The following is a 13,079-nucleotide window of genomic DNA, read 5'->3' as shown; positions in this document are numbered from 1 at the left end:
TAAAATAAAGGTTTCCTTCTTTCATGTCACAATCTATTAGCCACCGGGAAGCCTGGTATCACAGTTCTCTCCCGTTCACCCCTGCATTTGTAGCAGATTTGACGGTGTGTGGAAACCAACACGGGCGCTGCTCTGTGACTGTGTCACCTGCAATCAGCTTGCGCTGAGGCTCAGATTAATCATGACAGTAGGCAATATTTCCAACATTATTAGAAGAGAAACCTAATATTTTGGGACATCAGGGATCTCTGAGCTGTTGTCCATCAAACTGAGAACCTTCATTTCCTACTCCTTGGATGGGTAACCTTAAGTTTTAACCACTTAATGGACAAACCATTTAATGGGCAAAAAGAAATGAAAATTAAAATAAAAGAAGGAAATGTGGCTGCTCTGGAATTTAAAGACACATCATGGGGTCATCTCCAAAAGGTTTGGTCATTCTGCTATCCAGCAGCGGACTGCCATTCTGTCTTGAAATGTATCCACCCAAAGTAACCATCCTATGGTTTCCTGAATTTTCATCCTTAGGATGCGTTGTTATTAAATCCGTGGACGATTGTAAAATAGAGATCTCTACCCTCCTGTTGTATCTAATTCGGTTTCTATCATGTAAACAAAATGAAGATTTGCTGAAATTATCACATGAACACTTTATTTTTAAAAATATATATATTTTATTGATTTTTTACAGAGAGGAAGGGAGAGGGATAGAGAGTTAGAAACATAGATGAGAGAGAAACATTGATCAGCTGCCTCCTGCACACCCCCTACTGGGGATGTGCCCACAACCAAGCTACATGCCCTTGACCAGAACCGAACCTGGGACCCTTCAGTCCTCAGGCCGACGCTCTATCCACTGAGCCAAACCGGTTAGATGACATGAACACTTTAAAAGAAGATTCAGGTTGTATTTGAAGGATACTTATTAAAAAGCTACGTTATATAACTATGGAGTAAGAGCATGTATGTCTTTAATGTACGTTTATATTTGACAGTACTATTTAGAAAGTGGATGGTTTTCAGATCTGTATATACCGGCTTTAATGTACTTTTAACCTTTCGTCTGATGAATTTAGTTTACACGGACGGGACTGAAAACTGGACACTGATCTTCTGAATCTGATTTTTCTCTTTTGTCCTTGAAAAGAAAGACCATCAGATGATAATACAGAAGCTATGGAGTCTACACCATGATCCATAGTTTCCTCAGTGGTCCCAAACCATTTTGGATTGAATTTTATTGACCAGTGCATTTTAGAGACTGGGAATTTTAAAACACCTTTAGACATTCATACCAAGGCAGTGCTCTGTGCTTGGAGACTCTGGTTCCTGCCAGATAATGTGTTGTTTCATTTGTTCAGCTCATAGAGACACGAAACCAGAGCAGCCAGGGGCTGTTGTCTGACTTTTGGGTTCCTATTTTACACCTTTCCCCCTAGTCCGTAGAAATGAGTAAGGTCTTAATAAATATGTGTGGAATAAATTATTCCCCAAACTAATGTACAGTCAGTCTTGCCAGAAGGAGACCAACGTCTTGATATATTTCCTTGCATTTAGCAGGTTTTGGTGTGTGAGCAGCTTAACATTTTCCAACTGAATACCTAACTAAATCACATAATAAATAGGATACAATTAGCTGATCGCTCTCTACCCTCTCTTTTAACCACAAGAAAAAGAATCTGATAAAGTTCAGGACTTTTTTCCAGGACCTTTCTTCCCTTTTTAGGCTGCTCCAGGTCTATCCATCATCATTTTAGCTTTGAAAGTTGGTTCATTTGTCTTGTTCCCTTAGCTCTGTCACCTCAAGCTTCCAAGGTTGAGTCCCAATTTCTTGCATGTGGTCTTTCATTGGCCCACTCCCTGCTGGTACCCACTCCATCATTCTTGTAGCTATTTGATCTGGCTGGTTTTCTGTGTCAGACTCTGCCCAGCCACCTGATGGTTTTTGGTTCCAGGCTTGTCACAGATTCCCCATTCTCTTTCTGGCTTGTCATTCCGTCACTATACTAAGCTTCAGCCCTTTCTGTATCCTTTTAATTAAGAAACAGCTTATTGCATTTTTTCTGATTACGAACTCACACTTTGTGTTAGAAATTTTGAAACATGTACAAAAGCACAGTGAGAAACCAAAACATCTTTATAATCCCACCATCTAGAAAGCACCACTGTTATCATTTTGAAATATGAGTTTCCAGGTATGTTTTCTTTCTTTCTTTTTTCCCTTCTATTCTCATTCTTTCCTTCTTATATATTTTGGGGTAATTTTGGATAACTTAGAAAATTATTGGCTCCTTGGGCATTTTTTTCTTTTCATTACGTTGAGCATTTTTCTTCAAAGATTATCTCCAAATGCTATAAAATTCCGTTTTCTTCTATTGCCTCTGTAATTTTCCTTCTCATTTCCTTCCCACAGTTTCAGGCTTGCATAAAATAACTCATGGTTTAATATAATGCATGTTCTCCATACCCTTTTCGGTTTGGCCTGCTTGGATGTACTCTGTTATGAAGTTTTAATCTTGTAATAAGATTGTAATCTTCTTTGCTTTTCCACACATGACTGGCACTTTTTCTTTTTTTGACAGGGAAAAATATAGGGTATTTCAAGCCCTTATGCCTTACAAACTCTATTACTGGTGGTTTAGCTGCAAAGGAACATGGGGTATAATATCCAGATTACCCTCTGGACTTCTCAATTAGTAAAGAGACCGGTGTATGTCATCAAGATGTCAGGCATCATTCTACAAGGGAAAGGCAGGTTTTAGTCCTTCGAAAACTCTATAGGCCTTCTTGATTACTCATTCATTCACTTACCCAGCAAAAATTTATGGAGCATCTTTTTTTTTTGTCCAGTAGAAATATAATATAGGTCACTGATGTGAACCTCATATGTGATTTGAATTTATTTCTAATTGACACATTAAAAAGAAAAATAAACTAGTAAAATTAATTTCAGTAAAATTATTTAACCCAATATATAAAAAATACTATATATAAGATTTTCCCCCGTCTTTAAAATCTTGTGTCTATTTTTTATTTACAGCACATCTCAGTTTGGAGTAGCCCCATTTCAAGTGCTCAGTAACCACATGTGGCTCAGGCTACCATATTGAACAGCACCATCCCATACACGTTTGCTGGAGACTCTTTGAAGAGCAAGGCAAATGTAGTCCTTAGTCACCTGTAGCTTGTACTCTAACAGGGAAACCAGCCATTACACAAGTGATTGTTAATATAATCTATACTAATAAAAGGGTAATATGCTAATTAGACCGGACGTCTTCCAGACATCCTTCCTGACAAAGCCGGGGGCATGGCCAGCCTGCAAACCACCACCGCCCCTCGCCCAGGCCAGCTCCGCCCCCAGCGGGGACCCCCACCCCAATCGGGGGTGTGGCCAACCTGCAAACTGCCCCCAGGCCCCTTGCCTAGGCTGGCCCCATCTCAGCAGAGACCCCATCCTGATTGGGGGCGGCCCCTTCCCGGTGCCTACCCATGCAGGGATCCCCCACACCAATCCAGGGCCCTCTTCAGGGCAGGCCAGCCAGCTCCCACCATGCACCAGGCCTCTATCCTATATAATAAAAGGGTAATATGCAAATTGACCCTAATCACAGAATGACCAGAACAACCCCTGGACCAATCACTATGAGGCACACTGACCACCTTTTGGTCCCTTTCCCTGGCCAGCAGGCTGCAGGGGTGGGGCCAGCAAGCGGGCAGGAACAGCCGACCTCTCGGTCCCTTTCCCCAGCCATAAGGCACCGATCACCCGATGGTGAACAGGAATTGGGGGTGGGTGGCGGTGGGGGGCAGGGCTGGCTGCAGGCAGGTGGGGAAGATGGCCCTGATCACAGGCCAGGCCTAGGGACAGTACCCATGCACTAATTTCATGCACTGGGCCTCTAGTACATACAATAAAAATAAGCAAAGAAACAAATATGCCTGGCTAGGGAGTATGCAAAGAGAGTCAAATTTTCTTTATTGTTTCCCCCACCTGCTTTGCATTTAACTAATTTTGTCATATTGGGCAGGTCATTTAGCCTCTGCTTTCTAGACTCAAATTTGAACTATTACCCACAGCTCCTTGACTCCAAAGAACCTACATTAAAAAACAAAACAAAGAAAATACACGTAGCCCCATTTATCCACTCTGCCTTACTGCCTATTTAAAATTTTTTTATTTGTTATTTATTTTCTTTTTTCCATCACCATTTATCCCCTCTATGCCTTCTTCTACCTCCACCTCCCAACTCCTTCCCCTCCCCTCCCCCCTGCCCTGGCAGTCACCACTCTGTTGTCCAGGTCCATGAGTTCTCTCTCTCTATTTTTTTCCTTTTTGCTCAATTCCTCCTCATTTCATAACTATTTAGCTAAGGCCTGCTTCTTATGTCCCAGGAACTGTGAAAGGCATTGGTATGCAAAAATAAATAAGTCCCTGCCTTCAAGGAGATTAAAGCCTTTTTGATGAGTTGCTCAGATAACAGCTCACATCTACTGAGTGCCTTCCTTGTGCCAGGCCCTGTGTTAAGCACTCTGTTATGCATTTATCTTTAAAAAAGTTTCAGTATAATATTGTATTTTGGGGTATTATTTTATTCTCGTTTTATAGGTGAGGAAATTGAAGTTTAAAGAAATTGAATTGCTCAAAATTCCATAGCTAATAAGAGTTGGGATTCAAACCCTGGTCAGAGCCTATGCTCTAAACCATTCTGCTAGAAGACCTCCAGAATCTTTAGAGACCCTGGGGTGACCTATTGCACAGTACGCAAAATTAGATAAAGTGTCACCCTTAAAATGAATAACTGGTTAGATATTAATATTTTAAAAATAATAAAGGGAAGTGTGATCTATCTTCTTACTACATTTTCCAAAGAACTATTTCTTAGTCCACTTACTTTACGGCTATTTCAGCATGTGTACATATACATATATATTTCACATTTGTATTTATACATATGAAATCTAAACGATATATAGATGGCAGTTCTGAGAATCTGAATCACATACCTGCTTTAACCCTGGTGGGTGATTGACCATTTCTCATGGATCAGTTTCATTTTTCTCAAAGGCACATTTACCCTTGAAACTTCAACTATTACCGTGAAGATTCCACTAATTCAGTTATTTTGCTGATATCTTCCTGTCCTGAGGGTGTTTATCTTCCTTTCATTCCCTCACTAGCAGCCCTCCTCCTCCCCCCATGCCACGCTTTGTGTGTAGGGCTCCCTTAGGAATTTATGGAGCAAGATTACACCAATTCTCCCCACCTATTTTCTTTAGGTAATGATTTTCCAACTTCCATCTTTTCTTGTCTTTTTCATTCTTCTTCGCTAGGTCTCAGTTTCATCTTCCACAATGTTTGAGTTCCTCTCCTGAGAGTCCTTGCCTTTCTTCCACTCAAGAATATATTAGTTGTCATTTAATTTTGGAGAAAAATGCTGCAATATGCTTATTTTTCATGTCTAATTTTGAGCATTGCTTTCCTTAAAAGAAATACTAAATAGAAATATAAAAAAATAATATGAAGTTCAAAATAGTGGTCTCTTTGATTTAGTTTTTGAACAACTTGTCACCTCAAACAATATTTGTAAAAATGTAATAACTTCTTTTCTGACTTATTCTCCTGACTTTCCTCTTTCTGTCAAATGGTATTCTGTAGCAGTTAAAGGCATGGGACTTGGTGTTAGATAGACCCAGGTTCAAATCCAGTCTCTTCCAGTTGCTCCTGGGCCACCTTCTCCATGTGTTACCCTCTCTGTGCCTCAATTGCCTCCTCAATAAAAGGAGGATAATAATACCTGAATTGTGTGGCTAGCATTTAGTGCTTACTTAAGCCAAGCACTTTTATGTTAACATTTAATCTTCATAACAATCCTATGAAGAAGGTATTATTAATATTAGTTACATTTTACAGATGAAGAAACTGGGGCACAGAGAGGTAGACATAAGTAACCATAAGTGTTACAAGATTATATTGCTTTCTATTTGACACTATAGCACACGCATTTTTCATGTTGACATAATCTGTAATGGCTTTGTAAATAAATGTTTTAATGGTAACATACTATTTCACTGTGTGGTTATTTCTTAATTGACTTAGCTATTGGCTTATTTTCAGACATTCGGATTGTTTGGGATTTTTCCTATTGTAAATAGTATTGTGATAAGCATATGTGGACCAAAGGTTCTTCCATAATTCTGTTAATTTCTGTGTCACAGATTCAAGGAGAAAAATTAAGTCCAAGGACAAGAACACTTTTTCAGGCTTTTGCTACAATTGTTTCCCAAATAGTTGAATAAATTCACACTGCCATTAGCATGAGAGTTTTTCTGCACTCTTCCCAGGTCAAAGTCTTTATGTAAAGAGCAAAAAACAAAAGTTAGAATCCTGTCTCACAGCAGTGTCTTTCAGTCTACCTCTTTTCTACATTGTCAGCCAGCTTGCATTGACCTAATCGTTCCCTCCAGCTTCATCTTAGGCCATGAGATAATGGCTAGCTGGAATTTAACCTTACAGGAAGAGTCTTGATGTGAAGGACTACGCTTCTGTTATCACCTGGACAATTATTTGACAAAGTCCAGCTAAATTGGGTAGAGTTTTAAAAACCAAGGTGTAACTCATACAGTAGAATGATGTGAGTATTCTAATTGCATTCTTAACCTGAGATGTAATGAACTTTTGCTGCTTTGGGACGGAGCCAAGATTGTCAGAGTATCTCCATGAACTTCTTTTCAGGAAATAACCCCACAAAATACTTTTTCAGGAAAATGATGTTAATCTATTATGTTCCCTAGTATGGGTTTTGTAGCCAGGATTCTTCTACCTACTAGCTTTGAGGCCTTGGACAAGCTATTAATTTTCTATTTTCTCATCTGTAAAATGAGGATAACAATACCTATTACTTAGGCCTTTTTGAGAAATAGAGATGCAATGTGTGAATTCTTATTGTGGGTGCTCAAGTCATGGTTTGTTGCCTGATTGAAATTCTGTTGCTTTTATAAAGGAACTAGAGGCCCGGTGCATGAAATTTGTGCACAGGGGGTGGGTCCCTCAGCCCAACCTGCACCCTCTCCAATCTGGGAGCCCTCAGGGGAGCCCTCTCCAATCTGGGAGTTTCTGTCTGTCTTTGCAATCATATGAGCGAATTGTCTGAGACCCCAACCCAGTTTGGTTTGGTACTCACAGAATAATAGAGGTCTTTTATTTTCTTTGCTCCATTGGTGGAGATTTCCTAGAATTTGCAGGATATCTTCCTTTTAATTTTTCCTCAAGACTCTGACTTTACTTATGTCTCTCACCTTTGCTTTCCCTCCATCCCCCACCCGCAACAGTAACTTGCTCCAGGCTCACTTTGCTCTAGTGTCTAGGAGATCCCGCAACGCGTCTGCCACCAGAACTACTATTACCAGCATTCCCGGTGCTCCCCGCACTCTGGACTTCTGCTTCTGGTCCAGGGGCTTCAGAAACCAAAAGGACTGGGAACTTCAGCCGCCCCCCACGCTGGGCTGACAGGAGCGGACACTCCACTGGCCACAGAGAGCTGTCTGACCAAAGGCTGATTCTGGCTGATTCTGTGGGAGAGGGACTTCCTCCTCCCTGCTGTCAGTCTCCACAGCGGCGATGAGGAAGCTGGGGCGATCGAGGGAGCCAAGCCCCCCAAGCCTCCCGCTCTCCGCCCACTCTCCCGCTCTGCTTTGTCAGGTTAATTTGCATACTCACTCCTGATTGTCCGCAAAGGGACAGTGAATTTACATATTTGTCTATTATTAGTATAGATTGTTAGAATTAAATGTATTTTCCAAAGCCATTTTTGTCTAGAGTAGATATTAGTTGATCATTGGCTTTGAAATTGGAAGGGCTGTTAACTGGGCTTGAGTAACCACCTAGCCTTTTAATATCCCTGGAGCTGCTGCTCATCTCTCCAAAGAGAAAACACAAATTAAATCAGGAATCCCACTCTCAGATTTGTGCTTACAGCACTTTAACAAAATAATGCTCATAATATAAACACCTGTTAGACAAAGAACATTCCACATCTTGAGAAAGAAAACCTTGTGGCGCTCTGGTGTCTGAAGCATGTGTGAAGAAATAGAACCCTACTTTGACTTCTTGGCACTTTATGCAAAGTAAGTACATGCTTTCAACAAAAACTAGCAATCCACTTCTAGTCTTTCTTTAGCTAGAAAGGATAGATCAAGGGAAGATGTTCCAGAAAGCAAGAGAATGGCCATGATAAAAATAACCACCATTGTGAAAGCAGGAATCACTTAATTTATTGAGAGCATGTAAGGTGCCAGATCCTATGTTTAAAAACTTTCCATACCTTGTCTTTACAATAACTGATGAAGAAAGTACTACTACTACTATTCCCATTTTACAAAGGGGAAATCTGAGCTTGGTACTACTTAAGGGACTTGTCCAAAGCAAGTGTATGCTTTGGATCAGGAATTTAAGTCCAGGTCTTACCGACTCCCATTTCTTGGGTCTCCTCTAGGTTTCTGAGTGTGGAATTCATAAGATCTAGTAGGTACTATGAAAAATGTGACTAAAGAAAGTGCCTTAGAAATCGATGGCAGGAAGGAACACCTTGTAGATTATTATTGGCTTTGAAATTGGAAGGGCTGTTAACTGAGCTTGAGTAACCACCTAGCTTTTTAATAGAGACCACACAACCTACTCTGAGACCAAGGGAGAACAGAAATGGCTGTCATTTGCTCTCTTTTCAAAAACATTTTATTATGGAAAATTTCAACTACTCACTAAAGTAAAGAGAATACCATAATGAACCCCCGACCCTTCAGTTTTACAATGACCTTGCTATTTTTGTTGATTTTTGAGTTTTCTTTTAGCTCTTAAGCAAAAAAAGGAAATTTAAAGGTGACTCAAGGATTCTTCCTATATTAGGTTCAGCTTTAAACAAAGTACTGGGATAAGCACATTTATGTTGTTCTGGATATTCCATATCCAGTGATCATTCCCCCTCCAAAGTCAACTGAGGCCAAAGGAGGAGGTACATGGAGCGGGAATAATAATTAGTCTTGCAAGTGTAGCTTGTTGTATTCCTATCTGATGTTACCAAATTGCTTTTTAGTGAAATTCTCAAGCCCTGTTTGATCTACTGTGCCTCTCCACCATTACTGCCTAACCCAACCCCACGGGAGATGCATTTGAACAAATCTCTTCAAGAACATTGAAGGATTAAAAGAAAGGATGACAGATTTTATCCATTAGCATTTTATGAACAAGGATTCCTAAACATCTTTTTGCTTAAATTCCTATTATTTTTGTTAATAGTAACATTTTTATTATTTCACACTCGCCAAGCACCAACAATTAGTTAGGCCAGTTAGGAACAAAGAAGATTCATGTCAGCACTTAGGTGCTCAAGGCCCAATTCTCATGCCCTTCTGCCCTCTCTGTGTCATTTCTGTGCCCAGTATTTGTCTTTGAAGTTCAGTAGAGCCAGACCCACAGAGGAGAACTTCAGGGAACTGGACAGAGCTCAGCACGGCTGCCAGATACCAGAAATCAGCTGCTTAGGAGAGTCTTTAAGTGACCACTTGGCTCTCCCAGAGAGTGAAGGGGCAGCATCTTTGCCAAGAGGAGAGGAGTAATAGTTAGAGAAAGAGGAGGCTTGAGTAGTTCCTTTTAAAAATCAGTGAAGCTATAGTCCTAGAAATTTATTTCTGAAGAGTCAGATGGGTGGACGGTAAGGGTCCATGCTTAAAATGCCAAAACGTAGTCTAGCAGGTTGATTCTGTGCAGCCAAGTATCAATCATGCAGATAGATTTTGCCACAAAATGGTCCAACGTCCCCTTTTTTCCCTTCTCTGACTTAGGCATCCAGATGGTGCATGAACAGTGAAGAATGCGTGGATATTTTAAGACATCTTAACGAAGGTGGGGGTGCCGAAGCTAAATATGAGTTTCCCAGTTCTCTTTTCTCTACACATGCAATAAAACCCCTGTACTGAACTGCCAAGACGTATCTGTTCCCATGGTACTCTGTGTTATGCTGTAAACTCAAAGTTTGACTAGTCCTTCGAGGAATGAAGGTTTTGAAATGCATTACTTTCCCTTGATAGGATTTATCTTTATAGGAGCACATTTTATGTGATTCTAATGTACTCATGTACTAAGTGTTTTGGACTTGTTTTTGTTTTTTACAGTTAAAAATTTTAAAAAACCATTTTAAGGTTATAAAAGCAATATATGGCCATTGAGCAAAATTTGGAAAATATATAGAAGCACAAAAAAGAAATTCATCACCTGTACTTCTGTCTTCTAAAAACAATGATAGCATCTTGATATATTTCCTTTCAGTCTTTTTTTCCCCTGTAAATAAATAATCATGCTATCATAATTTAGTTAATCATTTTCCTGTCATTGGAACTTTAATTTACCAAGTGTGAATGAAATAATACATAATTTAGGTCAAGTAAAAAAACACAATGTAGGCTAGAATTTATAGGATGGATTTTATAAGTTTTAAACATCAATGGTGAAATTGTAAGGTCCATTGTCCTAAGACATGTTGTAATTCCCTTTATTCAGCAACAATGGCTAAAACATGTGATCTAAAATTGTAGCATTTGCTTACAAACAGAAAATAGAGGAAACAAAGAGAAACTATATGTACTTACAGGCAATAAGAAAGCCTTTTGTTATTTAGCATTTTAAATTGTCAAAGATAGAAATTAAAAGTACAAGAGTTGAACCATTGGTGACCATACTGAGGCCTCCAGACATGAGTCAGCCACAAAAAATGCTCAAACTCATTTAAAAAGCTCTTTGTCATGTTCCAAAAAAACAACATTTTTAGTGTTTTCCTTTGACTTCACATCCCGCTATTGCAAGTACATGGGTAATTATTATCTGAATGATATCTATTATTCCTGTGTTCTAACCGGATATGATCCAAATATGGCCACAAACACATTATAGTGTGCAGCAAAATCAAAAGAATAAGATAATTCTGTTTTTAAGGGTTAATGGTATTTTCACTCCTCCTCAGTTTGAATCATGGACAATAGCTCTACTGTTGTCTATTCTAGGCAGCTGTGCAGAATAGTAAAGATTTAGAGATCTTTGTAGGCAGGAGAAAAATTAAGCCTTTGTACACTTTTTATTCAGTATATTCTACCCAACACCCATGTGTAAGAGTTGGACTTGGGAGTTGCAACAGGCTAAGGAAAGTTTGCACAGATAAACAGAGTTATTCTAAATTCTGTGCCTACTAAGCTCTGAATCACAAAGTGCAATTGCAAATCTTTTAGAAATGATATATAAGAAATCCCTTTTCTAAATCTGCCCACTATATTCTGTGGGTTTCATCGGTGATGTTTGAATAATGAAAAAAATAAAAGAATTAGTTGAAAAGTTAGCAATTACCTCATCATTTTCAGTTCTCAAACAGTCTCTGTTCCTAAGTCTCTGAGAAGTGGAGTGGTCTTATGAAAGACTATCCATATATGGAATGAAAATAAAAAATACCAATATAGTTTTAAATAACTAAAAAGAGGATTCCGAATAATTGGTTACTGTGGCCACAACTAAAAAGCTATAGTTAAAATCACTGGTGCTTCCATTTGAGTCCCAGGATGTACTAAGTGCCTTTCTTGACGCCTCTCATGCTTGGTATGAGAGCAGACTATCCTGACACCTCATGGGAAGGATTATCCTCACCGGGAAGAGTATCCCAGAGTGACAGGGAGCTGGAAAACAGGGATAGGAAATATAATTTGGATCTAAGATTGTATTCCATTTGTCACTTTGGGAATCATTTCTAAGACAGACTTGAAAATCTTAATGCCCTTCCTTATCTCACCGTTGTGATTGTTGGGAAAGGAATAGTAATAGCTACTACTTACTGAGTACCTAGTATGTATCAGTCACCTTTCTTTCAGTATTTCAGTTAATTATGGCAACAAACCCACAAGTTAATCAAAAGCTCACCATGCCTGAGAAGGTCCAAAATACTTTTGGCCCCAGTCCCCCCTCTGCCCTCATTTCCCACAGCTCTCTCTCTCTTAAATATACCCACCCCAACCATGCTGACCTCCTATTCCTCACACACAACACACACTCCCACCTCAGGGACTGTGTACTTGCTGTTCCCTCTGCCTGGAATGTCCTTCCCCAAAATATCTGAATGATTTGCTTCCTCACTTCATTTGGATCGCTGCTCAGACTTCAACTCATCAAGGCTTTCTTAATAATCACAACTAATTCAAAAGAATAGATGCGCCCCTATGTTCATTGCAGCATTATTTACAATAGCCAAGATCTGGAAGTAGCCCATGTGCCCATCAGAAGATGAGTGGATTAAAAAAACTGTGGTACATTTACATAATGAAATACTATTCAGACATAAAAAGAAGGAAATCTTACCTTTTATAACAGATTTGGATGGATGGCCCTGGAGAGTCCTATGTTAGTGAAATAGCCAGTCAGAGAAAGACAAGTACCATATGATTTCACTTGTGAAGCACTTATCCTAGCTCCTGCCCCTCAGTCTCAACAAATGATACGTATTATTAGCACTAGAGGCCCAGTGCACAAAACTTGTGCACTGGGGGTGGGGGTCCCTCAGCCTGGCCTGCACTTTCTTGCAGTCTGGGAGCCCTCGGGGGATGTCCGACTGACTAAGCAGGCAGTTGGACATCTTTAGCGCTGCCATGGAGGTGGGAGTGGCTCCCACCACCTCCGCTGCGCTTGCCACAGCTTCTGGCTGAGCAGTGCTCCCCCTGGGGGAGCGCACTGACCACCAGGGGGCAGCTCCTGCATGGAGCATCTGCCCCTGGTGGTCAGTGTGCATCATAGCAACTGGTTGTTCTGCCGTTCGGTCGATTTGCATATTAGCCTTTTATTATATAGGATTGTTCTACTATTACTCTTTTCCTCACCCTTAGGTTCAAGCCCACCACAGTCTATGTCCTCAGATCTCCTTGGATCACGTTTTCCCACCAGCTCTGCTGTCTCTGGTGCCTTGGACAAATCCTGTGTTATTCCAGTGCTTGGAACCTCTTACCTGTGGGCAGTGCCAGCACCTGGTTTGCTCTGACTTCTGATGTGGACA

Source organism: Myotis lucifugus, unplaced genomic scaffold (assembly GCF_000147115.1).
Source record: "Myotis lucifugus unplaced genomic scaffold, Myoluc2.0 scaffold_63, whole genome shotgun sequence".
NCBI classification, from domain to species: domain Eukaryota; kingdom Metazoa; phylum Chordata; class Mammalia; order Chiroptera; family Vespertilionidae; genus Myotis; species Myotis lucifugus.
The sequence above is the reverse complement of the archived record's forward strand: the minus strand, read 5'-3'. Positions refer to the sequence as shown.